This window comes from Symphalangus syndactylus, chromosome Y, assembly GCF_028878055.3.
Source record: "Symphalangus syndactylus isolate Jambi chromosome Y, NHGRI_mSymSyn1-v2.1_pri, whole genome shotgun sequence".
NCBI classification, from domain to species: Eukaryota; Metazoa; Chordata; class Mammalia; order Primates; family Hylobatidae; genus Symphalangus; species Symphalangus syndactylus.
The window spans coordinates 9,954,883-9,982,574 of NC_072448.2; the positions used below are offsets into that span (position 1 = coordinate 9,954,883).

Here is a 27,692-nt window from a genome sequence, read left to right on the forward strand (position 1 = left end):
CACCTTGCCTGGCTAGAGTATGCCATACACTCTGCGTCCTACCAGTTCACATCAGATTTGCATTCTTGCTAAACGCCTTTCGTACTCCCACCTGTCCAGTAATCAGCTGTTGCCACAAGCAGTTAACTAAAAGCGATTAAGGACAGGAATTCTGTAGCAGCCCCTGAAGGGGCAGCGGATAGCCAGTGCCGTCCTGTGCTATTTTTATTGTGTGGCCCTAGCTGCAGCTATCCCAGTGTTTGCTGATGGATACGCTTCAGTTGGGACTTAGGTTGCCGTCTAGAGCACCAAGGTGTTTCCAGTTCCGCTGCTTCTGGGTATAGAAAGTAAAAAAGGGGAAGAAAAGTAGGAACAGGAACCGTTAGCAAAGAGAGGAAGACGTAAATCAGAGCAGGGGAGGTCCTAGGGGCGGGGCTTGGCGGGGGTGGGGTCTTGGAGGGTAGCTGGTCGCTGCGCTGGGGATGGTAGGAACCTGCGCAGCTGGTTGGGCGGTCTGTCTTTCCTCTCTCTGTCTCCTCGGTCAGCCGGATTCAATCCGCCATATTGAAGAGGACGGGTCTAATAGATTGCTGGAAACACAATTTAACTACACCCCGCCCGTTGCGGGACTGTGTTGCTCTGAGTCCCTCCCTCCTTCATGCCGCTAGCAGGCCCGGACGGAAATTGCCTTTGTCTTACTTGGGACGTTTACCTCGGCGCTAGGTGCTGGTGTCGGGACCGGCAGGTAGGAGTGAGTCTCGGGAGAGACCTGGCCGAAAACCGCGGGTAAAGAAAAGTGAAGCCTAGTGAAACCGCCTTTGCTGTGACTCAGGAAAAACTCATCACCTGGAGTCCGTGTAAGCTCAGCGACAGTCCTAGCAGCGAGGCCAAAACAGGTAAAGAGGGATACTGAATGACAAAGAGGTAGCGGCATCCGTCACCTCTATAAAGAGGTGGACGCTTCTTTGGCCAAATCCCGGTGTTTGTGAGCAATGTCTTCCTCAGGCACGCAGGCCGCACTGACGACCGCGTGCCTACAGAGTCTCTAATATCAAAATATTTTACAGATATTTTGTTGTCCGCCATTCCCAGGTGTAGGTCTGAGTCTAGTCTCTTGTCTCCCACCGTCGGGTACCCTGATTACGTGGACATGGCGCCTGTACCGTAAACCACCCGCGCCGCCGAATCACCGACAGACAGATTTGAGATAATGTAGGAGGTCAGACGATTCTGAATATGTGTGTTTCTTCTTTTCCCCTACCGGGCTTGGGACTTCTTATTTCGGAGGGCTGGGGGCAGGCGCGGGCGGAACTGCTGTGTGTTTTGCACTCTAAGGAAAAATGGCCGCCTAGCCTCCCCGGCCTTCCCTTTTTCTCGTAATACCTAAGGTGAAGTGGGATGATTACATCTCTGGTTTCACAAGAAGAATCTCCTATCTATGCCCGGGGCCTCACTCAGAGCCAGCGACTAACTGGTCCTGGTTACAGACCTTGCCCCACGGTCCTTCACAGGCTCGAAACTGGCTCGTTGCACCAATGCTGTTACCCAGGTGGAGTGATTAGGAACGGAGTTAGGCGTGAGCTGTCCTTAGTCATTCTTAGTCTACCTCTCGCAATCACCCCGCATCATCTGACCTGAGAGTCTGCACCAGGTTTTTGTCCTCTTATACCCTTACACCTCCTCTTCGTCTCCGCTACTTTGCTAAACGCCAAGACGCAGTATGACGTATTTTAATGAACAATTCGGTTCCGATTTAGTTTGGATCAGATCTCCTTTCTGTTTTGTTCTCGACAGAAACGACTTGTCTCTGTTAGTAGTTAAACCTGTTTTTGTGACAGCGCATTATGCATAATGTACTTTTTCGGTATCTCAAAATATTAACTTGGACTTATGGAGCAGATATTTTACTAATTTTTACGAAATTTTTTGCAAACTAGAAATTCACACAGGAATTTTAAACGTTTATACGAAGAATGTTATTTATAAAATTCGCTCATAACTTAATTTGTACGCTGCCCAGTGTATCTTAGTTGTTCAGAAGGTTTTTAAATTTGAAAGATGTATACGTAACCCTTAACTATTAATGCTGTTTTTTGTTTTTGTTTTCTTTTTGAGACGGAGTTTCGCTCTTGTTGCCCTGGCAGGAGTGCAGTGGCTAGATCTCGGCTCACCACAATCTCCACGGGTTCAAGCGATTCTTTCGCCTTAGCCTCCGGAGTACCAGTGATTACAGGAATGCGCCACCACGTCGGGCTAATTTTGTATTTTTAGTAGAAACGGGGTTTCTCCATGTTGTTCAGGCTGGTCTTGAACTGCCGACCTCAGGTGATCTGCCCGCTTCGGTCTCCCAAAGTGCTGGAATTAGAGGCGTGAGCCACCGCGCTCAGCCTGTTTTGTTTTGTTTTTAGGGGGGATTCTGTTACTGGGCAACTCGTTCATCCTCTAAATCCTCAAAACAAGATCACTGTTAAGAAGGAAATACAGGTTCTTTCACTACGAAACTTTCAAGACTTCTTTTCTTGGGGTTCATTCTCATTAGTAATTATCCGATAAATTAAGTACCAGATCATAAGGTACACGGTTGTCTAAAACTATACCGGTAAACTTTAAAATACACACCATAAACTTCTACATTTTTCTTAGTTTGCTGCTTTAATCACTGCCATTTTCGTCTCTGCAAATGCGCAATCGTTTAAAAGTTTCAGGATTTGTTTTTCAATTAGAAAACTCATTGATACGCTTTTAACTTTCTCGTTTCAAACTTTATTCTTACAGTTTGGGAGGAAAGAAAACCTGAAGTATTTGCCGTTGGTGATTCAAGGGCGAGTTGGGAGTATATATATATATATATATATATATTTTTTTTTTTTTTTGAGACGGAGTCCCGCTCTGTCACCCAGGCTGGAGTGCAGTGGCGCGATCTCGGCTCACTGCAAGCTCCGCCTCAGTTGGGAGTATATTTTATGTCACTGACTTGAAAATAAGATTGTGGGATTTTAATTATTTCTTCTTACCGTTTTTTGTTAACAGTGATTGCGTGAATGTTTACTCTTGTCAATCTTGTCTTACTGTTATTATACTTACTTTTGTTGGTTGGCTTTAGTAATATATATGACTTTGGGTCCGGGTGCGGTGGCTCACTCCTGTAATCTCAGCACTTTGGGAGGCCCAGGCGGCTGGATTGCCTGAGGTGAGTTCAAGACCAGCCTGGCCAACATGGTGAAACCCTGTCTCTACTAAAAATACAAAAAAAAAAAAAAAAATTAGCTTGGCGTGGTGGCGGGTGCTTGTAATCCCAGCTACTCGGGAGACTGAGGCAGGAGAGAATCCTGTGAACCCGGGAGTTGGAGGTTGCTGTGAGCCGAGATCGCGCCACTGCACTCCAACCTTGGCAACAAGAGCAAAACTTCGTTTCCAAAAAAAAAAAAATATATGTATATGACTTTTCATCTAAACTTGGAGAAAATTTTTATAATGACTACATAATAGCGAAAACATTGTATTTGAGGATCTACATAATAAAGAAGTGATTTTTAACAGTAGATTTTATTTACTGCTATTGAGACCATAAACCACCCGTGCCTCCCAATCACAGACAGACAGATGTGAGATAATGTAGGAGGCTCAGGGAATTCTGAGTATGTGCATTTCTTATTTTTGGGCTTTTGAGTGGTTACTGTGCTTTTGTCAATGAAAGTGGAAAAGAAGGATTTCTTTTCCAGGCCAGGCAAGGTGGCTCATTCCTGTCATCTTAGGAAACCGAGTCGGGCAGATCACCTTAGGTTAGGAGTTCGAGACCAGCCTGGCCAACATGGCAAAACCCTGTCTCTACTAAAAATACATACATTAGCTGGGCATGGTGGTGGGCGCCTGTGATCCCAACTACTTGGGAAACTGAGGCAGGAGAACCACTTGAATTCAGGAAGCAGAGGTTGCAGTGAGCCAAGATCTGCGCCATTGCACTGCAGCCTGGGAGACTAAAGCTAAGACTCTGTCTCAAAAAAAGAAAAAAAAAAAAAAGATTTACTATGAGTCTTTTTTTCTCCTCGGATGTTGAAATGCATTTTCCAGTATCTAGTATTATGTATTTTAATGGACATCTTCTGATAGATTTTTTCATCAGATATTTATAAGGCAGCTTACAGTTTTAGAAAATAGGTATTTGTCTCAATTTCAACATTCACTTCTTGGTTTGTTGCACAAATTAACACTTTCTTTTAGCTTTTTGTTGTTTTATAAGATTTGTTTTTAAACTACAGTAGACATTTTTGTATTTGTTTTAGCATTTTGATGTGGAAACCATCCTTTGCTTGAGTTAAAGATAATTGTTTCAAATCTGTGTCTTTTAAAAAATATGCATTAAAGGATTGATAGTTATTTTTGTGCAATAAACTGGAAATATTTTTTGCTTATTGCGTAAGTTAGTGTAACAGCTTTATTGAAGTATAATTTACATATTAAATGTTTCTTTTACATATACAACTTACTGGTTTCTAATAAATTTACAGAGTTCTGAAACACTTCCAGTTTTGGAACATTTTCATCACTCCAGCACATCCTTGCCCCTTTTCAAGCCATTCCCCACTGATGTCTTCAGCTCTTGGTAGTCCGTAATCTTCTATATCTACAGATTTGCGTTTTTTGGATGTTTCACAAAAATTGAATCAAAATATGTAGTCTTTGTATCGTGCATCTTCCACGTAGATAATGTTTTTGAGATTCGCATCTTCCACGTAGATAATGTTTTTGAGATTCATTCATGTTGTAATATGGATAAATACTGCGTCTTTTTATACTAATGATATATAATTGTATGGGTGCAGTTTATCCATTTACCAAGTGTACATTTGGTACACTTGTTTGCAGTTCGGGGTTTTTATAAGTGAAGTTGCTAGGAACATTAATGTACACAGGGCTTTATGTGTGAACAATTAGGGTTTTTGTTTCTTTGTTACGTTTTAAGGACTTTAAGAATAATTTTGGGGGGGGGCCAGGTGGCTCATGCCTGTAATCCTAGCACTTTGGGAGGCCAAGGCGGGTGGATCTCGAGGTCAGGAGTTCCAGACCAGCCTGGCCAATATGGTGAAACCCCGTCTATACTAAAAATACAAAAAGTAACTGGGCAGGGTGGTGTGTGCCCGTAGTCCCAGCTACTTGGAGGCTGAGGCAGAATCCCTTGAACCCAGGAGGCAGAAGTTGTAGTAAGGGGAGATCTCACCACTGCACTCCAGCCTGGGCAACAGAGTGAGACTCTGTCTCAAAAAAAAGAAAAGAACAATTATATGTTGGGGAGGTATGTAGTAACAAAATTACTTACTGTATTGTAAGTTTATATTTAACTTAAGCAATTGCCAAATTGTTTTCCAAGGTGGCTGCACCATTTTACATTCATATCAGCCGTTTTGGTATACTGTTTCCATTGGATGTGCAGTGATATCTTGTTAGTGGTGTCTTATTTTGCATTTTCCTGATGGCTAGCAAATGTTGAACATCTTCTCATGTGCTCGTTTTCTGATTGTGTTTCTTTAGAGAATGTTCAGACTTGCCCATTAAAATTTATTGTTTGTTTTAAATTGAGCTGTAAAAGCTCTTTGGCTATGTCTTTTTTTCGTTTCCTTCCTTTTTTTAATGTGTGTGTGTGAGACAGGCTCTGCTATCAAGGCTGAAGTGCAGTAGCACACTCTCGGCTCACTGTAAACTCCATACCCTAGGCTCAAGTGATCTTCCTACCTGAGCCTTTCGAGTAGCTTGGACTACTTGCCACCAGGCCCAGCTAATTTTTTTACTGTTTGTTGTTGTTGTTGTTGTTGTTGTGACAGTCTCGCTCTGTTGCCCAGGCTGGAGTGCAGTTGTGCCATCTCGGCACACTGCAGCCTCCACCTCCTGGGTTCAAGCGATTCCTGCCCTAGCGTCCTGGGTAGCTGGGATTACAGGTACACGCCACCATGCCCAGGTAATTTTTTGTATCTTTAATAGAGATGCGGTTTCACCATGTTTGTGAGGCTGGTAATTTTGTACTTTTTTGTGGAGGTGGGGTTTTGCCTTGGTGCCGAAGGTGGTCTCAAACTCCTGAGTTCGAATGATTTGCCCGCCTTGGCCTCCCGAAGTGCTGAGATTACAGGTGTGAGCCACTGCGCTGGCCTAGATAATATCTTCTGTCAGACATATGATATGCAAATATTTTGTCCTAGTCTGCATCTTATCTTCACTTTCTTGATGTATTTTGAAGCACAAAAGCTTTTTTGTTTTGTTTTGTTTTATTACTTACGCTTTTTATGTTCTAGCTAGGAAATCTTTTCCTAACTGAAAGTTATTGATGAAGAGTCACGCACCATAAAATATTTGAAGGGATTTATTCTGAGCCAAGTATGAGGGACCAATGGCCCATGACACAGTGTGCACTCAGGAGACCCTGAGAACATGTGTCCAAGGTGGTCTGGGCACAGCCTAGCTTTATACATTTTACAGAGGCATGAGACGTCCATCAAATACATATATGGAAGATGTACGTTCCTTCGGCCCAGAAAGTTGAGACAGCTGAAAGCCGGGGCTCCCAGGTTATTGGTAGATTTAAAATTTCTCTGATTGGCAGATTGACAGTTAACTTATTACCTAAAGACGTAGAGTGAATAGAAGAGAATGTCTGGGTTATAATGATGAGGGATTGTGAAGACCAAAGTTCTCTTATGCAAGTGAAGCCTCCAGGTAGTGGGCTTCAGAAAAAATAGATTGTAAGATTGTAAATGTTTCTCATCAGAAAAATAGTCTATTGTATTAGTAATTCCAAAAGAGAGGAGCATATAATGAGGCATGTCTGCACTCTTCTCTGCATCACGACCTGAACCAGTCCCTCAGGTTAGCCTTGGAATGTCCTTGCCGAAAGGAAGAGTCCATTCAGATGGTTGGAGGGCTTAGAATTTTATTTTTGGTTCACATTCTCCACCTTTAGGCCAAGATTTGCCAGAGGCAACATCAGTGACCCCCAAATTTTTATTCCATCCCATAAAGTTGGGACAGATGAACCCATTGTGGCCTGGGTGTCTGGTCTGGATTCATCCTGTCCACCTTCGTGAGGACTCCCCACCATCCCTCTATTGCCAGGGAACTGACAGTGAAAAGATTTACAGCCAGTTGAATATTTAGGCAAAAAAAGAATGGATATAGACACACATTCATTACCCTGAGATTTTTTTTTTTTTTTTGAGACAAGAGTCTCGCTCTATCACCCAGACTGGGGGCAGTGGGGTGGTCTCATCTTGGTGCATCCTCTGCCTCCTGGGTTCAAGTGATTCTCCTGCCTCAGCCTCCTGAGTAGCTGGGACTGTAGGAGTGTACTACCACACCCAGCTAATTTTTTGTGTGTTTTTAGTACAGACAGAGTTTCACCCTGTTGGCCAGGCTGGTCTTAAACCCCTGACCTTGTGGTCTGCCCGCCCTGGCCTCACAAACAGGTGTGAGCCACTGTGCTGGCCACATTGCTTTTTTTGTTTGTTTGTTTGTTTTTAGCAAGTAAAAAGTCAACCAGCAGAAAGTCAAAGGTGAGGTTACAAAACTGACTTATCTTTAACTTCTGTGTGTTCCGCTACTAATCATGGTTTTAGTTACAGAATTACAGCAATTACCTATTCAAAAATAAGCATTGTTCTGAAAAAAAATTTTAAAAATGTATTATCTACATGTATTATCTAGGTGTGCAACTCATAGCTGGGAGGCTTTGTCATGAGGTATCTTTACCCTCTCAGTAATTGTTTTCTTTTAGTTTTATGAAAAGCAGCAAATTCTTTATGGTTAGAATGCATGAAAAGGCGCCACATGATAGCTCAGAGGGCAAAGTCCGTTGTTTACTAACTGTTGAGGCATTTGTTTACCCCTCGTTACTTTGGAGGGTATGACCTAACTCTGCCCCTCAGAACCAGTCCTTACAATCTCATGTGCCCACTGCTTTGGCAGTCCCTGGGCCTAGAAAGAGGGTGCTTGTATAGTCCTAGCAGCAGGACGTTTGCAGAGAAAAACAGTCTGGGCCCACTAGATGCCAAATGAGGGAGATTGGCATCTCTAGTCTTCAGGAGACCATGAATCTGGTTTCTTTGGAAGTAGAATAAGGAGAGATATGTACATAACGTTAGTAGTTTGACAATCAAAAGAGTATTTGCATGTCAGAACGAAAAAAGAACCTATTCCATTAGGGCACCAACTAAAAATGTGAAAACAAATTATAATCTGGTAATCTTTAGAGGATTATTGTATCCAAGAAATAACTCATGCTCTTTATTCTGCAATTAAAAACAGAAGTCAGGGCTGAAATCTAGTAACAAATGCTAAACTTTTCCTTTGAAACAGTTTCTCTCTCCAGCACTCCTTTTCCATTATAGAGGAATTACAGTAAGACCAATTCATGTGCAAAATAAGTGTTAGGCTTATTGTACTTGGCCTGATTGTTTGCATAATGTGCAGCAAGAGTTGATCACCCATATAGGCTCCTTTTAAGTTGGCCTTGCTGGAACTTTACCTAAAAATATGTTAGTCTAGTCAAAGTCTTGGTGAAGTAACTAGTGATTCCAGTTGTCTGGTTTTAAGAGAAAAAACTCTTTAATAAACTTAGGCAAATAACTGCATTGTAATAAAATCAGTTTCTGAATTCTGGAGAACTTGAAGTAAAAGGTAAATTTGCTTACAAGAACATACTTTACCCAAATGTTTTAAACCGTAAATCTAAAATAAGCATACTTCCTTGAGTCTTCTTTAACTAGAGCAGCAGCCTTACAAACGAGATGCCATTTGTGTACCTTGGAACTCTCACTCATATGCTAAGCAGCTCTTGTCAGATGAGAGCTGTCAGGCACTGTACAATCTGGCAGCTCTTCACATGATTAGAGTAAGTCCTAAGGAAGAAGGAGGCTCCCTGCTCATGAGTATCTCCTCCTTGTATTTTCCAGTTAGTTATATTCTATGTAAAGCATTATTAATTTATCATGAAACTTTTGGGCAACATTATTTCCATTAGCATGGGGGAAGCTTCAGTTAACATCCCATAGCAAGGCAGTTAATGCCCCTCAAGTGGAAATGTTCTAGTTCAGTCATTGTCATTGGGAAGTGCTCACAGGCTTATGGTAGAAGCCCCAGTAAATGCTCCACAAAGGCTGTGAAGTGGAGGATTTGTTCTATCACTGCAGCTTCTACCTTACATTCTGTGGGCTCAGGCAGTCTTACTAGTTCCTGTTTAGCATGTCCAGTGTAATTAACATTTCTCAAAGGGCAGACTTACGTGCCTTCAGTTGTTGATTTTTCTTTAGTTTCCTCAGGTTGAATACATGCCTTCAGCTTTACCGAAGGCACTAGTTAGGGTAAACATCCCTGCGTCAGATACATTGGTACCCATTTTCATAACACGTTTAGGTAAATGAGTCACAGTTACTTTATAGAAAGCCTGTTTAAACACTCAGATTTCATAATATTAACATTTTTTATGTTCTGGTCCGAGGAATCTTTCTTTTCTACTCCCAGACCATTTTACCTCTTGTGGTAAAAAAGAATTTGGGTTTCCAGTAGGGGATCCAGCCAAGGGACACAGGCTGTTTTGTCAATCTTTATCTTTTTTTTTTTTTTTTTTTTTGAGAAGCAGTCTCATTCTGTCGCCCAGGCTGCAGTGCAGTGGCAGGATCTTGGCTCACTGCAAGCTCTGCCTCCCGAGTTCACACCATTCTCCTGCCTTAGCCTCCCAAGTAGCTGGGACAACAGGCGCCCGCCACCATGCCTGGCTAATTTATTTGTATTTTTAGTAGAGACGAGGTTTCACCATGTTTGCCAGGATGGTCTCGATCTCCTGACCTCATGATCCGCCCACCTCAGCCCCCCGAAATGCTGGGATTACAGGCGTGAGCCACCGTGCCCAGCCCAATCTTTATCTTAATTGACTTCGCCATTGCTCCAGGCAGTGCCAGCTTTTTCATTATGTTTTACTTTTTGATTTTTCTTAACTTTCCCTAATATGGTGCAAATAGTAGAAAACTACCTTTTGGTGTTTTTTAATGTTAAGGGACCAGCAGGGGTTCCCTTTGGTCCACACAACCTTAGATAGTATTGTAAATTCCTTTGTTTTTAACCCTATCAATATTCATTTATTAATAATCATTTAAAGATTTATGTCACGCTTCTGGGGCAAGTCCTTTGATTTTCTTTCTCTTTTCCATTTCGTTGTTAATTATCCTAATGTTTTAGTAAGCATCTTTAGGACTCAGGAGAGGCAGCAAATTTAATAAGGCTTCTCAAATAGTTCTATGATTCTGCAAGAGGAATGCCACATGAGGTGCCCATGTAAAAGGGGCCTTCTTAACCCCAGCATTTAGCGTGACCTAGGTAATAGGCATATTCAGTGGGAAAATATCTTGATCATCATAAGGCCAATTTCATAGGCTTCCATGTGAAGCATATCAACTGCTTCATCTGGGTGCTCCACTTGGCATTTTATTGGAGAGAATTAGACAGTCCCTTTCTCAGGGTCAACGGACCTTACAGTGGCCATTTATCAAGTCCAGTAAGCTGGTTATTATTTTAGAAAAAGTCTTCTGTGCATTTGGGTTGCATATACTCATCAGTGACTGTTTAATAATGAGCTTTGTGTCCAGCATCAACCCATTTACAATTAAGGATTCTGTCTTTAAAATTGTTATTTTTACAATCTATTATACTAAAAATTTTTCATGAAGCTGATAATATCAAACTGCAAATTAGAATAATTTCTTTATATTCCACCCTTTGGATTTGATAGTTGATTTTGCCGTTCCCCCATATTTACGACCTTTTTGGTAAAATAGTATGTTTTTTCCTACTATTTTAACTCTTAGAAACCCAAATGCCTAGTGAGAAAACTTATGTAATTTAATATAACATCACTTTTAAAATTTTAAACTAGTGGAGAGGATTTTCAGATTAAATTTATCAAAGATGACCAAGATGATGTGAATTAAAAGGCATTTGAGCTAGCTTCTTTTAGTCTGATACGGATTCTTCTTATTCTTTTCTTCTTCTTTTTATTTTTTTTGAGACAAAGTTGTGCTCTGTTGCCCAGGCTAGAGTGCAGTGGCATGATCTCTGCTCACTGCAGCCTCTGCCTTCTGGGTTCAAGCAGTCCTCTTGCCTCAGCCTCCTGAGTAGCTGGGATAACAGGTCCGCACCACCACATCCAGCTAATTTTTTTTTTTTTTTTTTGAGACAGTGTCTTACTCTGTGGCCCAGGCCAGAGTGCAGTTGCGTGACCTCAGCTCACTGCAGGCTCCGCCTCCTAGGTTCATACCATTGTACTGCTTCAGCCTCCCGAATACAGGCACCTGCTACCCTGGCCGGCTAATTTTTTTATATTTTTAGTGGACATGGGGTTTCACTGTGTTAGCCAGGATGGTCTTGATCTCCTGACCTTGTAATCTGCCTGCCTCAGCCTCCCAAAGTGCTGGGATTACAGGCATGAGCCACCACGCCTGGCCTAATTTTTGTATTTTTTGTAGAAATGGGGTTTCACTGTTGATCAGGCTGGTTTCAAACTCCTGACCTTGTGATCGCCTGCCTTGGCCTCACAAAGTGCTGAGATTACAGGCGTTTGCCACCACACCTGGCTAAGCACTTTAAGCCAGTTGACTAGAGCTCTATTATATAGTTTGGTAGTGAAATATCACTTCCACATGACACATAAACATATAGACATAGCAGACACAACGCACATACAGACAAAAGGCAGTTCCAAGAGATTTTTTATTTGCCTGTTTTTAGAACTTCTGTCTCTTATTAGAATATAAATTTAAAAGGTTACAGGAGCCAACAAAAGGTGAAGGAGAGTTACCATCCCAGGCCTTTTTTTTCTGATACGGAGTTTCACTCTTGTTGCCCAGTCTGGAATGCAATGGCTCGATCTGATTTACTGCAACCTCTGCCTCCCGGGTTCAAGTGATTCTCCTGCCTCAGCCTCCCAAGTACCTGGGATTACAGGTGTCTGCCACTTTGTTCAGCTAATTTTTGTGTTTTCAGTAGAGACAGGGTTTCACCATGTTGGCCAGTCTGGTCTTGAACTCCTGACCTGAAGTAATCTGCCTGCTTCGGCCTCCCAAAGTGTTGGGATTACAGGCGTGAGCCACCGCACTGAGATTGTCTCAGGCCTTTTCGAAAGAAAGATCTGAAATTCTGAGATATCAATCTGAGAAATTTCAAAAGAAACAGATTATAGAATTTAAAACTTAACACCTTGTATTGACAGAAGTCAACATTTTAAATAAAACCTTGTTCTTACCAGTTCTTTAGTTTTGCATTAGTGTATTTCTAATAAGAAGTTCAATTTCTAGAAAGACTGTTACAATTTTTTTAAATGCAGCCAACTTAATTATGTAACTTAAATTTATTTACTAAACTTGTTACAAATTATATCAATCATTCATTACATACTTGGACTTTCTGGTTTGTTCTAAATATCTCTGTTTCTTGAACAACCAGTTACCTTATTTTAGGACAAAAAATTTACCACACAAGATTCTCTTTTATATTTCATTACTTTTCTTTTAACCTCTCTTAAAAAAAACACAAAACTCTATTTCTGTAACTTTCTTTACATCTGTCTTATTTCCTGGTTCCTTTTTTTTGTATAACCACTAAATAAGCTTTGCATTAGACAAAAATATTTACCATTAAATAAGAAAACAATTTTTTTTTTTTTTTTGAGACTGAGCCTCGCTCTGTCGCCCAGGATGGAGTGCAGTGGTGTGATCTTGGCTCAAGAACCTCTGCCTGCTGGGTTCAGGCGATTCTCCTGCCTCAGCCTCCTGAGTAGCTGGGACTACAGGCAACCACCACCACGCCTGGTTAATTTTTGTATTTTTAATAGAGACGGGGTTTCACCGTATTAACCAGGATGGTCTCGATCTCGTGACCTCGTGATCTACCCGCCTCAGCCTTCTAACGTGCTGGGATTACAGGCGTGAGCCACTGCGCCTGGCCGAAAACAATTTTTAAAGACATCTTCTTACAATTTTTAAATTGGAAATTACCCAGAAATTTAATATGTATTATTTAATATAACCATATGTTCTAATTATATGACAGGTTTGTTTACAAGCATTTATTCCATTACATTTGCCTGATTATTTAATAAGAATAGTCATCATTTAAGGTTATCTCCCTCTTAATATTTTTATGGCCTATGAATTTCAGGTGTATACCTAAGTAAGAAATTTAAGTTTAAAATATATGAACAACACACGATTTACTTGTTTTCATTAAACCAAAAATCTTAAATATCTTATTTGTCAAGAATTATACAAAGATCATTCTGTTTTGGGCTGGGTTTATGGTTTTATGACCCTTCTGACAAATTTTAACACCTTACAAGATTTGGCAAGGATAAGTATGAAACCTCTTAATAAATGTAAACAAAACATGCTGACAGTTCTTAAGATATTTCTAATACTATTTTATCTGTAATTTTAAAGGTAGCCTATCTACCAAGATTTTTACTTCAGTCACATGAACTTGAAAAGCATTTAGGCTTACTATTTAACTTTAAGCTAATTTGGTACTTTGTGATCAAAACACCGAACAAACTACATGTATATACACGTAAGCACACACCTACACACTCAAACAAATATCCTATAACTTTTACTTAGAAAAGTAACAGCAGATTTAAAGCAGGTGGAAAAGAAGATAGAGAAATAGAGAATTTTTTCTAAATGTAATTTGTCCATCAGTTAAAATGTTCAAATAGAGGCTCCATGGTTTTTTGTCATTCTTAGATGTTTCCCACATTTAGATTGTTTGTTTCCCATTCTTACATTATGTGTTTCCACTTAAAAAGACCAACTGAGCTGTGGCCTACGGTTTAGTGCAATGGATTGGAGTGTGCTGGTTATGAGCAGGACTCCACAGCGTGTCACCACTGAGTTATTTCTGCCCTCTTAAGTGTCTCACTCTGTGTCTCTTTTTCCCTCTCTGGAAGTCTAGTACCTCTGAGTGCTGAGAACACTGGCTGATCAGCCTTTATATGCATTTCCTGCAAAAGCTATATATATATATAAATTTTTTTTTTTTTGAGATAGAATCTCACTCTGTTGCCCAGGCTGGAATGCAGTGGTGTGATCTTTGCTCACGGCATCCTTCACCTTCCGGGTTCAAACAAAAAAGCCTATATTTTTATTTATTTATTTATTTTGAGACAGAGTTTCACTCTTGTTGCTCAGGCTATAGTGCAGTGGCACGATCTCGGCTCACTGCAGTCTCCACCTCCCGGGTTCAAGTAATTCTCCCACCTCAGCCTCCTGAGTAGTTGGGATTACAGGCGTGCATCACCACACCCACCTAATTTTTTTGTATTTTTAGTAGAGATGGGGTTTCACCATGTTGGCCAGGCTAGTCTCAAACTCCTGTCCTTAGGTGATCTGTCCGCCTCAGCCTCCCAAAGTACTGGGATTACAAGCATTAGCCACCATGTCCAGCCAAAGCCTACATTTTTAAAAAAGTAATTTTTGTTGGGGGTGTCTTGTAAGGCCACTGCATGTCACGGGAGGTCAGTACCCCTAGACATTCCCAGTTGATTCGCAGTCACTCAAGGGCACCTTTGAGCTGGGAGGAACAAAATGCTGTTTTCCTTTAGAGCCGAGGAAACTCAGTCTCTCATTTATCTATGAAAATGACACTTCACTTTCTCACACAGATGCTCATACAAACAACCTGAGATTAATTTTGGGAGAAAAAGCAATGGAGAAGACCCTTTAGAATGTATTTCTGAACTAGAAACCAGTTGAGGAGCCCAAATTGTTCTCCCTGTCTTTAGAAAAAGGAAATGGAAAAGACCCTTTAGATTACACCTCCAAACTAGAATGAGGATGGTACACAACAGTTTCCTAGGAAGAAACAAATAAACACAAAAACAGAATACATCAAGGACTGTCAATTGAAGGGAGGCTCATGGGCTCAGGAGCACATACCAGTTCCACCAGCGGAGAAGCTTGAAATTGGAGAGGCTTTCAGGCTGGGCACGGGGGCTTACGCCTGTAATCCCAGCACTTTGGGAGGCTGAGGTGGGCAGATCAGGAGGGAGGTCAGGAGTTCAAGACCAGTCTGGCCAACATAGTGAAACCCCTTCTCTACTAAAAATACAAAAAATTAGCCGGACATGGAGGCAGGTGCCTGTAATACCAGCTACTTGGGAGGCTGAGGCAGGAGAGTAGCTTGAACTTGGGAGGCAGAGGTTGCCATGAGCAGAGATTGTGCCTGGGTGACAGTGCAAGACTCTGTCTCAAACACTAAAAAGAAAAAAGAAATTGGAGAGGTTTTCAATGAGCCTCTGCTGGTGCCTTTAGCTCTGAGTTCGGGCAACTCCTTTGTGGTCCTGAGTGTTCTCTGATGCCCCATGTTGGGCACCAAATTATTGTCAACAAAAAAAGTCAAACTCTTTAAAATATTTGAAGAGACTTATTCTCAACCAACTATGAGTGACAAATGGCCTGTGACACAGCCCTCTGGAGATTCTGAGAACATGTGCCCAAGATGATCAATGCACAGATTAGTTTTTGTTTTGTTTTGTTTTTGCTTTTGAGACAGAGTTTCACTCTTGTTGCCCAGGTTGGAGTGCAATGGTGCAATCTCAGCTCACTGCAACCTCTGCCTCCCGGGTTCAGGCAATTCTCCTGCCTCGGCCTCCTGAGTATCTGGGATTACAGGCATGTGCCACCATGCCTGGCTAATTTTGTATTTTTAGTAGAGATGGGGTTTCTCCATGTTGGTCAGGCTGGTCTTGAACTCCCAACCTCAAGTGATCTGCCTGTCTCAGCCTCGCAAAATGCTGGGATTACAGGCGTGAGCCACCATGCCCCGCCAGCACAGATTAGTTTTATATATTTTAGGGAGACATAAGATATCAATCAAATACATGTATATAAGATGTACATTGCTTTGGTCCAGAAAGCCTGGATGGCTTGAAGCCAGGGCTTACAGGTTGTTGGTAGATTTAAACATTTTTTGATTGATTGGCAGTTGGTTGAAAGAATTAAGTTATTATCTAAGGACCTAGAATTAGTAGAAAGGAATGTCTGGGTTATGATGCTGAGGAGTTGTGGAGACCAAAGTTATGCAGGAGTTTTCTCTCCTTAGCTAAGCTAGGTTTGGTTTCTTGTCTCACGACCAGGAGAAATTACTCATATGGACACTCACAGAGTGAGTGGAGTAGAATTTATTAAGCAAAAGGAAAGCTTTCAGCAAAGAGAGGGGTCCTGATAGCAGGTTCCTGGTTTCACCCTTTACAGTTTAATACAAGGGATTTTACATACAAACATATAAGCTGATACGCCTGGTTTCCCTATTTATGTAAGGTGCCATTCGTGGTAGCTCCACCTCATTCCCCCAGTGCTCATATGGGCGCTTAGTCTGCCATAGGCATGCTCAGGCAAGCCCTTGTGCAAATTCCCTTACATGCACAAAACATGGGTTGGAGATTCAGTGGGACCCTTCCTTTAGTGTCTGCCTGATGCAAGGTGGCTAACTCCTTTCAGAAGTTTTGTCATGCCGATGAAGCCTCCAGGTAGTATGCTTCAGAGAGAATAGATTGTAAATGTTTGTCGTCAGACTTAAAGACTCTGTTTTATTAATAATTCTGAAAGGGGGGAGCCTGTAATGAGGCATTCCTTTCCTTTGCCCTGCATCAGGGCTTGAACCAGTCACTCAAGGAATGTCTTTGCTGAGAGGAGACATCCATTCAGATGGTTGAAGGGCTTAGAATTTTATTTTTGGTGTACAAGGTCACAAAGATTTACTCATTTTTTTCTCTAAGGATCTTATATTTATAGTACTTACATTTGACCTACCATGTTGTGGGTTAATATCTGTATGTCTTGTGCGGTACACATTCAGATTCATTCTCTTGCATGAAGAGACATGATATTGTCTTAATATCATTTGTTGAAATGACTGCTTTCTTCATTGAAAGGTTTTAGTACCTTTGTTGGAAATCATTTTGTATAAATGTAAAACCTTACTTCTGGTCTTCTAGCTCTGTACTGTTGATCTGTAAGTCTGTCCTTTTGTCAGCAATGGGCAAATTAATTTTTATTCTAAATAGGAGAAACTCTTGTTTAATTTTTTTTTCCAAATTGTAGTTAAATACACATAGAATATACCATCTTAGCTCTCTGTAAGTGTACAGTTCAGTGGTATTAAGTATATTCACATTGTTGTGCATCTGTAATGACAGTTAACCATATTTTGGTAGCCTTAATTACATTTTGGCTCTTATATTCTCTATTTTAGTAATTGAGAAATAGATTTTTATCTTCTCTTTGGTTCTCTTAAGTACTGTGCTCTTGAAAACTACCATTTAAAATTTTTTTTGCATGTCTGGCATTAATATTTGGGTACAGGTTAATGCAGGGCTTTTTCTGAACCCCGACTACATAATAGAGTCATTTGAAAGAGCTTTACCATGTCCTTCATACTTCTCCCTCCCTTCCCCTTCTCATTTAATTGGTCTAATATGAGACCTAGAAAAAGTTCTATTTAAAAGAACTGCTGAACAACAAAGAATTACTTGGTTATTGTTTCTGAGCATGAATAAACCTTTTAAATGAACAAGAAAATTATTTTTTTAATTAATAGCTTTTATATAGCATCAGTTGTCATTTGAATGTTAATTATGCTAGTACTGGGTAAGCATTTAGTATTCAGCATCTGAAACTCTTATTTTCATATACATAGGCTCTACCACTGGGTATTCCAACTCCTGTTATGCCAGTTATTGACAAAGTGTCTTATAATTTAACGTACTGATTTACATGCTTTTTCTTCTTAAACAATGAAACTTGATTTTCTTTATGTAACAGAGTCGCCTGAGGTTTGATTAAAATTTTTTGGTTGTAATTTTGTTTTAGAGATTATAAAAATGGTTTGTTCTTTGAGAAATGTCTTGATTAGCCACAGAGATGTTAAAACTTTAGATTGAATAAGATACTCATTTCATGTGCATCTTAACATGTGCAGGACATTTTACTTGTTGAGTTTATTCTTTTAAAATGTTTGGTTAACATAATCTTGCTAAAAGATGCAAATTGGGGCATATGTCTCCCTATGATTTACTTATATCATTCCATAAATTAGAAGTGTGGTTTTATGTGACACTGTATTATGTTAATTTAAACACTTTAAGTATAATTCAGTTTTTAAAACAGATTTAATATCTACAAAAGTTTTTCAAACTTTTGTGGATGTGTATGTCTGTGTGAGTGTGTGTGCACACGTGCGTGTGTGAAGTTTACAGTATACAGCTGTTGAAATAGTAATATTTACTTATTGTTTCTCATTTTGCTTTTTTCTTAGTTGAATGTACTAAATTCTCTATTCAGAAAGGAAGAGAGAAATACTTTGGAGTATAATCTGTGCAGGTTCTTAATGTTAGCACAAGATTCTTCACAGATCTGTTTAGCAAGTAATGTAGAAACTAGGACTACAGTAATAATTAAGGTCAGCCTATATCCTTACTGGTATAAGAGGAAGAATACAGCTATATTAAACATCTTGAGCTTTATTTATGTTTGGATTTGAATTTATCATCTCACAAACTTTCCTTTTTTTACTGTTGATTATGTGAACCCAAAATATCTGAGACACATCTCAGCCAATGTGGAAAGTTTGCTTTGTCAAGGTTCAAGACACATCCATGACACAATCTCAGGAAGTCCTGACAACATGTGTAAAAGGTGTTTTGGGAACAGACTGGTGTTACGCATTTTAGGGAGACCTGAGACATCAATCAGTATGTCTCAGATGTACATTGGTTCGTTGCAGCAAGGCAAGACAACTTGAAACAGGGAGGATGCTTTCAGGTCATATGTAGATAAGAGAGAAACAGTTACATTCTTCCGAGTCTCTGATTAGCCTTGCAGTGAATACACTATTTACCTGTGGGAGGAGGGTAGAGGAGTAGTCACTTATGCCTTAGTTTGGCTTAGGGAAACCATGTGAAAGTCAAATAAATAGTGGGGCCTCCAAATCACTAAACTAACGGGAAAAGTCAAATTGGGAACTGTTTAGGGCCAGCCTGCCTCCCATTCTATTCACAATCACCTCCTTGCTAACTGAGGTGGATACATATCTGATTGCCTTCTTTGGAAAGGCTAGTCAGAAACTCAGAAGAATGCACCTGTTCATCTCCAACCTATTTGTGACCTGGATGGCCCACCCCCTTCAAGTCTTCTTGCCTTTGCTTCAAGTTGTCCTTCCTTTCCAGACCAAACCTTAACGTATGTTGACTTATGTCTCATGTCTCCCTAAGATGTGTAAAATCACGCCATGCTTTGACCACCATGGGCACATGTCATTAGGACATCCTGGGGCGGTGTTAGAGGCATGTGTTCTCAACCAAAATAAACTTTCTAAATTAACTGAGACCTGTCTCAAATTTTTGGGGTCCACATTTTGATAACCATTGAAGGATTGTGAGTGGAGATGCCCCTGACCTTTTACAGGTCTCCTGTCGGTGCTTGGTACCAGCATGAGCTAACCTTATGGCTCAAACCAATAGGACAATTTGCTGAGGTCTGAGAGCACCCCCTCCTGAGAAGCCCTGATCTCCCCAAATTTGGTCAAGATCTATAATTTATTTTGCTGTACAACTCCTCTTTTATTTTGGAGTTTTACTTACTTCCAACACAAGTAAGGCAAGTTTTTTCCTGCTTCCATGATGATCGAACGCAGGTAATTCCTTTATGGAGTTTGAGCCTGCTTCCAACAGGGAAGATGAGGTTTTTTTTTTCTTGCTTCTAGGATGGTAGAGACCAGTCTATAGTCTGAGACCCATCACTAATAAGAAACTGGTTTGGTACTCTGTCTTTCAAATTCTTTTTAAATGACTAATGTTACCATTAACAACCAGCTGGTGTTAATTTCTGCTTACACTTAGAGCACACAAATTTTAAATTTGTGTGATTCTTACTAGTTTAGCAGCATTTTGTCCTAGCTGAAATATGGTAATGAGATTTTAAAATTTTTTTTTAAAGAAGTTTTAGTGGTAAAAAGTCAGCTTCATTAAAAGGCCAACATCCAGGATGTGTGTGTGTATGCATGTATGTGTGCATGTTTTTATTTAAAAGGTCTTTTTTTTTTTCAGTTAACTGATTCCGTTTTCACCTTTTTTTTTTTTTTTACTAAAATAGTTATTGCAACAGAGGCTACTCTTGGGTTTTTAGGAAGAATGTAGTTTAGACACTCAGAAGGGTCTTTAAAATATTTTTTTAAGTGCACTGTAAGTGTCTCCCTGTAGCACCACAAGACTTTTTCTCTCTGTACTTTATGACGTAAATTTTGCTGTTTGATTTTCACCTGAGTTGTTTCCTTTAATATGCAAAGTTAAGGCTATTTAGCTGACAACTGCCTAGGGTTGTAAAACTGGTTATTAAGAATCTGAAAGTCAAAGATAACAAAAAGGAGGGGATGTCTTTTTTTTGAAACAGAGTCTTGCTTTGTTGCCCAGGCTGGAGTGCAGTGGTGTGATCTCGGCTCAGTGCAAGCTCCGGATCCCAGGTTCATGTCATTCTCCTGCCTCAGCCTCCCGAGTAGCTGGGACTACAGGCGCCCACCACCATGCCTGGCTAATTTTTTGTATTTTTAGTAGAGATGGAGTTTCACTGTGTTAGCCAATATGGTCTCAATCTCCTGATCTTGTGATCTGCCTGCCTGGACCTCCCAAAATGCTGGGATTACAGGTGTGGGCTGCCGCGCTTGTACAAAAGGGGATGTCTTTATGAATCTATAAAATGTCTTCCATAGCCATGCCTAATACATTTATTTATTTGTGTTGTGTACACAATGTTTCACTACGAAAATTATATAAAAGCTCTAATTGGCTTAAAGAAAAATAAAAGCACATAAATCAGATACTGTATCAAAAAAAAGACTAGTCAAATGCTTTTTCAGATTTATGAAACTTAAGTAAAATCCTTAATAAGCTACCTTTAAAATTATTGTTAAAGTAATATTAGGAATGTCTTAAGAATTGCCAGGATACATTTTTTGTTTTGCATTTATTAATCAAGCAAAATCATACTTATCCATGCCAAATATTATAAGGTGTCAAAATTTGTCATAGGGGTTACAAAACTAAACACAGCCAAAAAAAATCCCAGAAGGATTTTTGCTTGTGTACTTTTTTCTTTCTTTCTTTTTTTTTTTTTTTCTGAGGCAGACTCTCTGTCACCCAGGCTGGAGTGCAGTGGTGGGATCTCAGTTTACTGCAACCTCTGCCTCCCCAGTTCAAGGAATTCTTTTGCCTCAAAAGTCAGCCTCTTGAGTAGCTGGGACTATAGGCGCACACCATCATGAGCGGGTGATTTTTGTATTTTTAGTAGAGATGGCAGTTCACCATATTGGCCAGGCTGGTCTCGAACTCCTGACCTCGTGATCTACCCACCTTGGCCTCCCAAAGTGCTGGGATTACCAGCATGAGCCACTGGCCCCAACCTATAATTTTTAATATATTAGACACTGAGGGGCCAGGTGTGGTGGCTCACGCCTGTAATCCCAGCACTTTGGGAGGTGGAGGCGGGCGGATCATGAGGTCAGGAGATCGAGACCATCTGGCTAACACGGTGAAACCCCATCTCTACTAAAAATTCCAAAAATTAAGACCAGCGTGGTGGCATATGCCCGAGGTCCCAGCTACTTGGGAGGCTGAGGCAGGTAAATGGCTTGAACCCTGGAGGCAGAGGTTGCAGTGAGCCGAGATGGTGCCACTGCACTCCAGCCTGGGCTAGTGACAGAGTGAGACTCCATCTTGGGGGGCGACGGGAGGGAAAGAAGGACACTGATATGGGTTTAATGAAAATAGCTGCATCTTGAATTTAGTAAGATTACGTTAACATCTAATCCTGTGGATTTAGGCAATCAAGTTCACAGGCAGTAAGGAGGTTTGGGAAAGGACTGTTACCATCTTTGTTTCAGAAATAAACTATAAACTAAGTTCCTCCAAAAGTTAGTTTAGCTTATTCCCAGGAATGAACAAGGACAGCTTGGAGATAAAGAGCAAGGTGGAGTCAATTAGGTCAAATCTTTTTTCAGTGTCTCAGTTGTAATTTTGCAATGGCGGTTTCATAGCTTTAAATTCATGACTATCACATTTTCATAAATAATCTAAACAAACAATTAAAATCATTAGGTAAATGTAATGGGATAAATATTTGTAGACAAACTGGTCATAATTTTGAATATAAAATTAAATAGTTAATACTTCATTATTTGGGTACTTTCCAATAAATAATATATTGTAGGAAAACATTCTTGCTAAAACAAAGAAATATATTCTTTTTAAACAAAAAAAGGCAAAAAATTTTTGCCTAATTCAAAGCTCGTTTAAAGGTTTGTATAACTGTGGTAAAAGGAACAAGGAAATAAAATGAGATGTAAAGAAAGTTGTTAAAATAAGGAGTTCTTTTTTTGTGTGTGGTATGAAAGCTTAAAGAGAAATACTTTTATATGAGAAAGAACCTTGTGTGGTAAATTTTAGTCCTAAAATAAAATGACTGGTTGTTTAAGAAGGTGGGTTGTTCAGGACGAACCAGAAAATCGAAATATTAAGTTTTGGTTTGCTTAAGGGAAAAAATGAGACTAATTTTTTTTAAAATTAGGGTTATTACATCTACATCCATGTATCTTCCTGTATGTGCTTTTAAAGTTCTTGTGACATTGAGTTACAGGGCTTTAACTCCTGGATATAAAAAGAATACCAAGTCTTGCTAAATCTTAAACACTGAGAGCAATTAAAGTCTCATCTTCAAGCCTAGTAGGAGATTCCAGTCAAAATAAACTGCATTTGTGAGACAAAGCTTCAACTCCTCAAGGCCCAGGGACTGTTGTGGAAGAGATAGGCATAAGATTTGTAAGGGCCAATTTTGAAAGATAAAATAAGTTCAGTTCCTCTATGAACTAATCATTAATGTCACATGCACACTGATGCAAGATGAGTATATGGGCCCCTGTGTCAGATTAACAAAATTTTCTTGAAGCATTAACCAACCCCTTAATAAAGGTTTTTCAGGTTATAAAAAGATTTATGGAAGCTATATTTTATGGTTAAAATTAAAATTTTATAGGTTGTGGCTGTGCATGGTAGCTTATGCCTGTAATGCCATCACTTTGGGAGGCCGAAGCAGGCTGTGATTGCCTGAGGTCGGGAGTTTGAGACCAGCCTGACCAACATGGATAAACCCCTTCTCTACGAAAAATACAAAAAAATTAGACAGGTTTGGTAGTGCATGCCTGTAATCCCAGCTGCTTGGGAAGGCTGAGGCAGGAGAAGTGCTTGAACCTGGCAGGCAGAGGTTGCAGTGAGTCAAGATCATGCCATTGCACACTAGCCTGGGCAACAAGAGTGAAACTCGGTCTCAGAAAAAAAAAAAATTGTATAGATTGTTTATACAACTTTGACAAATTTAATTGGCTTCATGCTGTTCCTCTTAAGGCGTATTGTTTGGAAAATTAGGTCTTCTCTCAAAGAATAAAGGTTCTCGTCTTTTTCTGAAATCCATGACTTGTCACTTTCGTTAAATGAATGACTTACTTTATAATGACCTGTGATCCTGTTTTGTGATACCGTCTTTAAAACCTTTGATATTTGATAACTTTCCAAAATCAAATGATAAATTTTGTCTTTTTCTGACCTAATTAATTCTTTAAGATACTAGGTTTCCTAATGTCCAAAAAATAACATAATTTGGCTTATTTGGTACAAAAATTATACAGGAAGCACTGTCAGATATGAAATGGTGTTGGTTTTTGGCCTGTATTTGTATAAATATGTTATTATGTGTTCCAAAATTACAGGAAACTCCTATAGTTCTGATATAATAATGTATATTGTCAATAATCATAATCGTTATGATAAAATTATTGCATGCCACAGAGGTAACAAATTTCCTTGTCAGTTGTGTTTTTGACTATGGCTGCTCTAAAATGTTTTGCCATCCACCTACAATTGTCTTGTTTTTGTCTTCAGAAGGTGGTTTTATAATCAGATTTAAAACTCTAGCAGGTGCTCTTGAATGCAGGTTTCTGATAACTTTGGAGATTGTGACATCAGAATAGAGGAAAAACTTTCAGGACTCATTGAGAGCTAAAATGAGTATTTTATGTTGTTGATGAGTATCAAGCAGAACAAGAATTAACTGCATGGACTGAACTAATCTTTTTGACTTTTTGTTTAAAATGTTGTGAATCTTTTTTTTGGTTTTCAGAGTCTTAAAACTTTTCTTTTGAGCTATTGAAAGCTGTTAACAGTTTAGGCTACTCCCATGAACAAAATTTGGAGCATATTTGTTTCTCTCTACCTGATTTCTCCCAAAATTGCAAACTATCTGTGAGTCTTCTTAACTTATGGAAATACAGTTATTTGCGTAAGTGCTATCAGAATCTGTTTTCATTTGTAACAGGACACAATTGGACAAACTGGTTATTTTACCAAGGCTTTGACTGGAAAGATGTGCTTTCCTTTAAGAAATCAAACTTGACTTATGGAGCCCAGAAAGCCCTTGGAAAAACTGGCCTCATATTTTGTGTACACAGTCCCTGTACAGGGTTTCTGACCTGTGATAAGTAAAGAATGTTACTTTGTTTTTTGTTTTTTTTTTGTTTTGGGGACAGAATCTCCTTCTGTCTCTCAGGCTGGAGTGTAGTGGTGTGATCTCGGCTCACTGCAAGCTCTGCCTCCCGGGTTCATGCCATTATCCAACCTCAGCCTCCCCAGTAGCTGGGACTGTAGGCGCCCGCCACCATGCACAGCTAATTTTAGTTTGTATTTTTAGTAGAGACGGGGTTTTACCATGTTAGCCAGGATGATCTCAATCTCCTGACCTTGTGACCCGCCCGCCTCCACTTCCCCAGAGTACTGGGATTACAGGCGAGAATGTTACTTTCTAACAGATACAGAAGCCCCAGGTTTGTCTTGGAACCCCAAGAGGAGAGAAAATCCACCCAACTCAGATATTTGATGGCCCAAATCCATGGCTTAAAAAAATCTTATGTGGGATTTCTTCTGTGGAACAAAGTTCCATCAAAGCCAATTTAAAACCCATGTAAAAAAAATAATTATTCCTGCTGCAGTGGAATGCAAATAATCTGGCCTCTATATAAATAATCTAGCCAAGTATATAATACAGGTATTTAATATACCTGTGTACAAATAATCTGGCCTACCATATAATTTAAAGCAAACCAGCCCTACCATAATTTGTCTTTAGCAAAAATGGAAACTGGAGAGAGAAAAATTATGTTTCAGAAAACTATAGTACATCTGTTAGATTCTAGACTTGCCTACTGTTTTTCAGTTTTTATTATTTCTGCAGTTTGGGCTGAATTCTAGTTTTTTCTTGGCTACAAGTCTTCAAAATAATGTTTCTAATTTTTTTCTGTTTATCCTCTGTTTTTTTTCCCCATTTTTTTGAATTCGGAGTCACTGAAAACTAAGCTGTGCTTTCCTAAAGTCCTGCGAACTGAAGCCAGACAACTTAAACCTCAGAAGAAAATAACAGCAACCTATTTATATACATAAGCCATTTTCATACCTGCCTACTGTTGTATAGACTTCAGAGTAGTGTGGCCTATGTCGATTTTGTGTGGTGGTGTTTTTTCTCCCTTCCTCCTGTCTGTTTTCTCTTTACAGGATGTGAGACTTCACAACCTGCTAAAAAAATGAGCTTTCAGGACCTACCCATATAGAAATAAGCCATCCTAGCCATGAGAGATCAGATGAAACCTGAGACCAGAGAGACTCATTTGTTGTAAAATAGTTTCTCCAAAAGATTTTATAAAAGAAAAGGGTGGGGTAGGGGGAGTGGGATATGAAAGGAAAATATATCTTGGGGCCTCCAAGTCACTAAGCTAAAGGGATAAGTCAAGTTAGAAACTGTTTAGGGCCAACTTACCTTGCATTCTATTCAAATTCACCCCTCTGCTCACCGAGATAGCTGCATATCTGATTGTAATCAGAAACTCAAAAGAATGCAGCTGTTTGTCTCTCACCTATCTATGAGCTGGAAGCCCCCTTCCCAGTTTGAGTCTTCCTGCCTTTGCTTCACTTTAACCCTGCCTTTCTAGACTGAACCAGCATACTTCTTACATATACTGATTGAAGTCTCATGTCTCCCTAAAATGTATAAAACTCTAAGCTGGGCCCCAACCACCTTGGGCACATGTCGTTAGGACTTCCTGAGACTGTGTCACAAGTTTGTGTCCACAACCTTGACAAAATAAACTTTCTAAATTAACTGAGACTTGTCTTAAATTTTTAGGGTTCCATCAGATATGTGTTTCTCTCACCTGAGCATCAGAGGGATGATTTTGAGTTCTCTGTGTTTTTTGTCCACAGGAATTTCCTTGTGGGCAAATTCTGAGAGAGGGATGTAGCTTTTTTATGTTTGTAGCTACTTTACTTAGAAATAAAATAGGAGGCAGGTTTGCCTGAGTCAGTTCCCTGCTTGACTTCCCTTTGGCTTAGTGATTTTGGAGTCCTGAGGTTTATTTTCCTTTCACATACCTATTTTATTTATGATGGTCTATGGTCATTGAACCTTGTAACTTTGATTACATTTCTTTTCACTGGTCTTTTTTCTTAAGTAGATAAACTTACTTTTAACTTGGGCACAAGAGAGCATAGAAATTATATGAGGTATATAGCCTGCTTAAATAGAATATTTAAAAAAAATTTTGTCCACAGAGCTGGAATTCTTTGTAAATGAAAACCAAATTTTACTTAATTTTTAGAGAGAGGATCTTGGCTTTGTCACCTAGGCTAGAGTGCAGTAGGGGCAATCATAGCCTACTGCAACCTCGAATTCCTGGCTTAAGTGATCCTCCCATCTCCGCCTCCTGGGTGCTGGGACGACATACATGACACCTTGCCTGGCTAGCTAAAAAAAATTTTTTTTGTAGAGATGGGTTTTGCCTGTGTGGCCCAGCTACTCTTGAACTCCTGGGATCAAGTGATCCTCCAGCTTGGGACTCCCGAAGTGCTGGGATTACATTGCTTCCAGCCTTAGTTTTTTAAATGTTTAACTTGCATAACTTATTTAACTTACCGTTTATCATTTAATGGAGAGCTTTTAGTGTTTGTCTTTTGAGGTGGGATCTTGCCATGCCCAGACTAGCCTTGAAGTCCTGCAGTCAAGTGATCTTTGCACCTCAGTCTCCCAAGAAGTAGTGGTAGAGAAATTTTTATGTTATGTTCCTTTCTGTGCGTATATGGAGGACATATGTCCATTTGTATGTTTGGGCATATATATTTTTTGTGTGAAAGTCATGCATGTTATTGTTGCTCAATACAAGAGGTTTAGAGGCCAGAGAAGAGAAATAAAATGAGAAACACTACAAACATTCTACCTCCCATGATACCATGATGTAAAGGCAGTCATAGTATTTATTTATTTTTTACTTTTGTGTGTTCATTTTTAAAAATTAGATAAAAATACTTTAGAGTGTTCTCTCTTTCATCTTTTTGTTTGTAATTTAAGTTTTCCCCAAGTGGAATTTTAGTAATACTTCATAATATTGATGTATCAAGATTTCTGTAGTTTCTCCCTTGTTGCCTTTAGGTTGTCTACAGTATTTTTTGTCATTATGAATATGCTGTCATGAACATTTTAATGCTGATTATTATCAGTTTAGTGTGTTGCGTCAAACTTTTCATCAGTTGGATTATGTTTCAG

At 39.7% G+C, this 27,692-nt stretch overlaps 1 protein-coding gene across 9 annotated transcripts in view; it reads left to right on the top strand.

The window, feature by feature from the left end:
- The first annotated feature begins 411 nt into the window (after window positions 1–411).
- The window catches only part of USP9Y (ubiquitin specific peptidase 9 Y-linked), a 215,213-nt gene continuing 187,932 nt past the window's right edge, over window positions 412–27,692 (top strand). For 7 of the 9 annotated variants that reach the window (XR_010119796.1, XM_063635447.1, XM_063635446.1 and 4 more), the window contains exon 1: window positions 435–875. The gene's annotated coding sequence lies outside the window, so the exon portion shown is untranslated. Of the gene's footprint in view, window positions 876–27,692 lie in introns of all 9 variants that reach the window. The other 2 variants (XM_063635449.1, XM_063635448.1) reach the window with 2 other exon arrangements.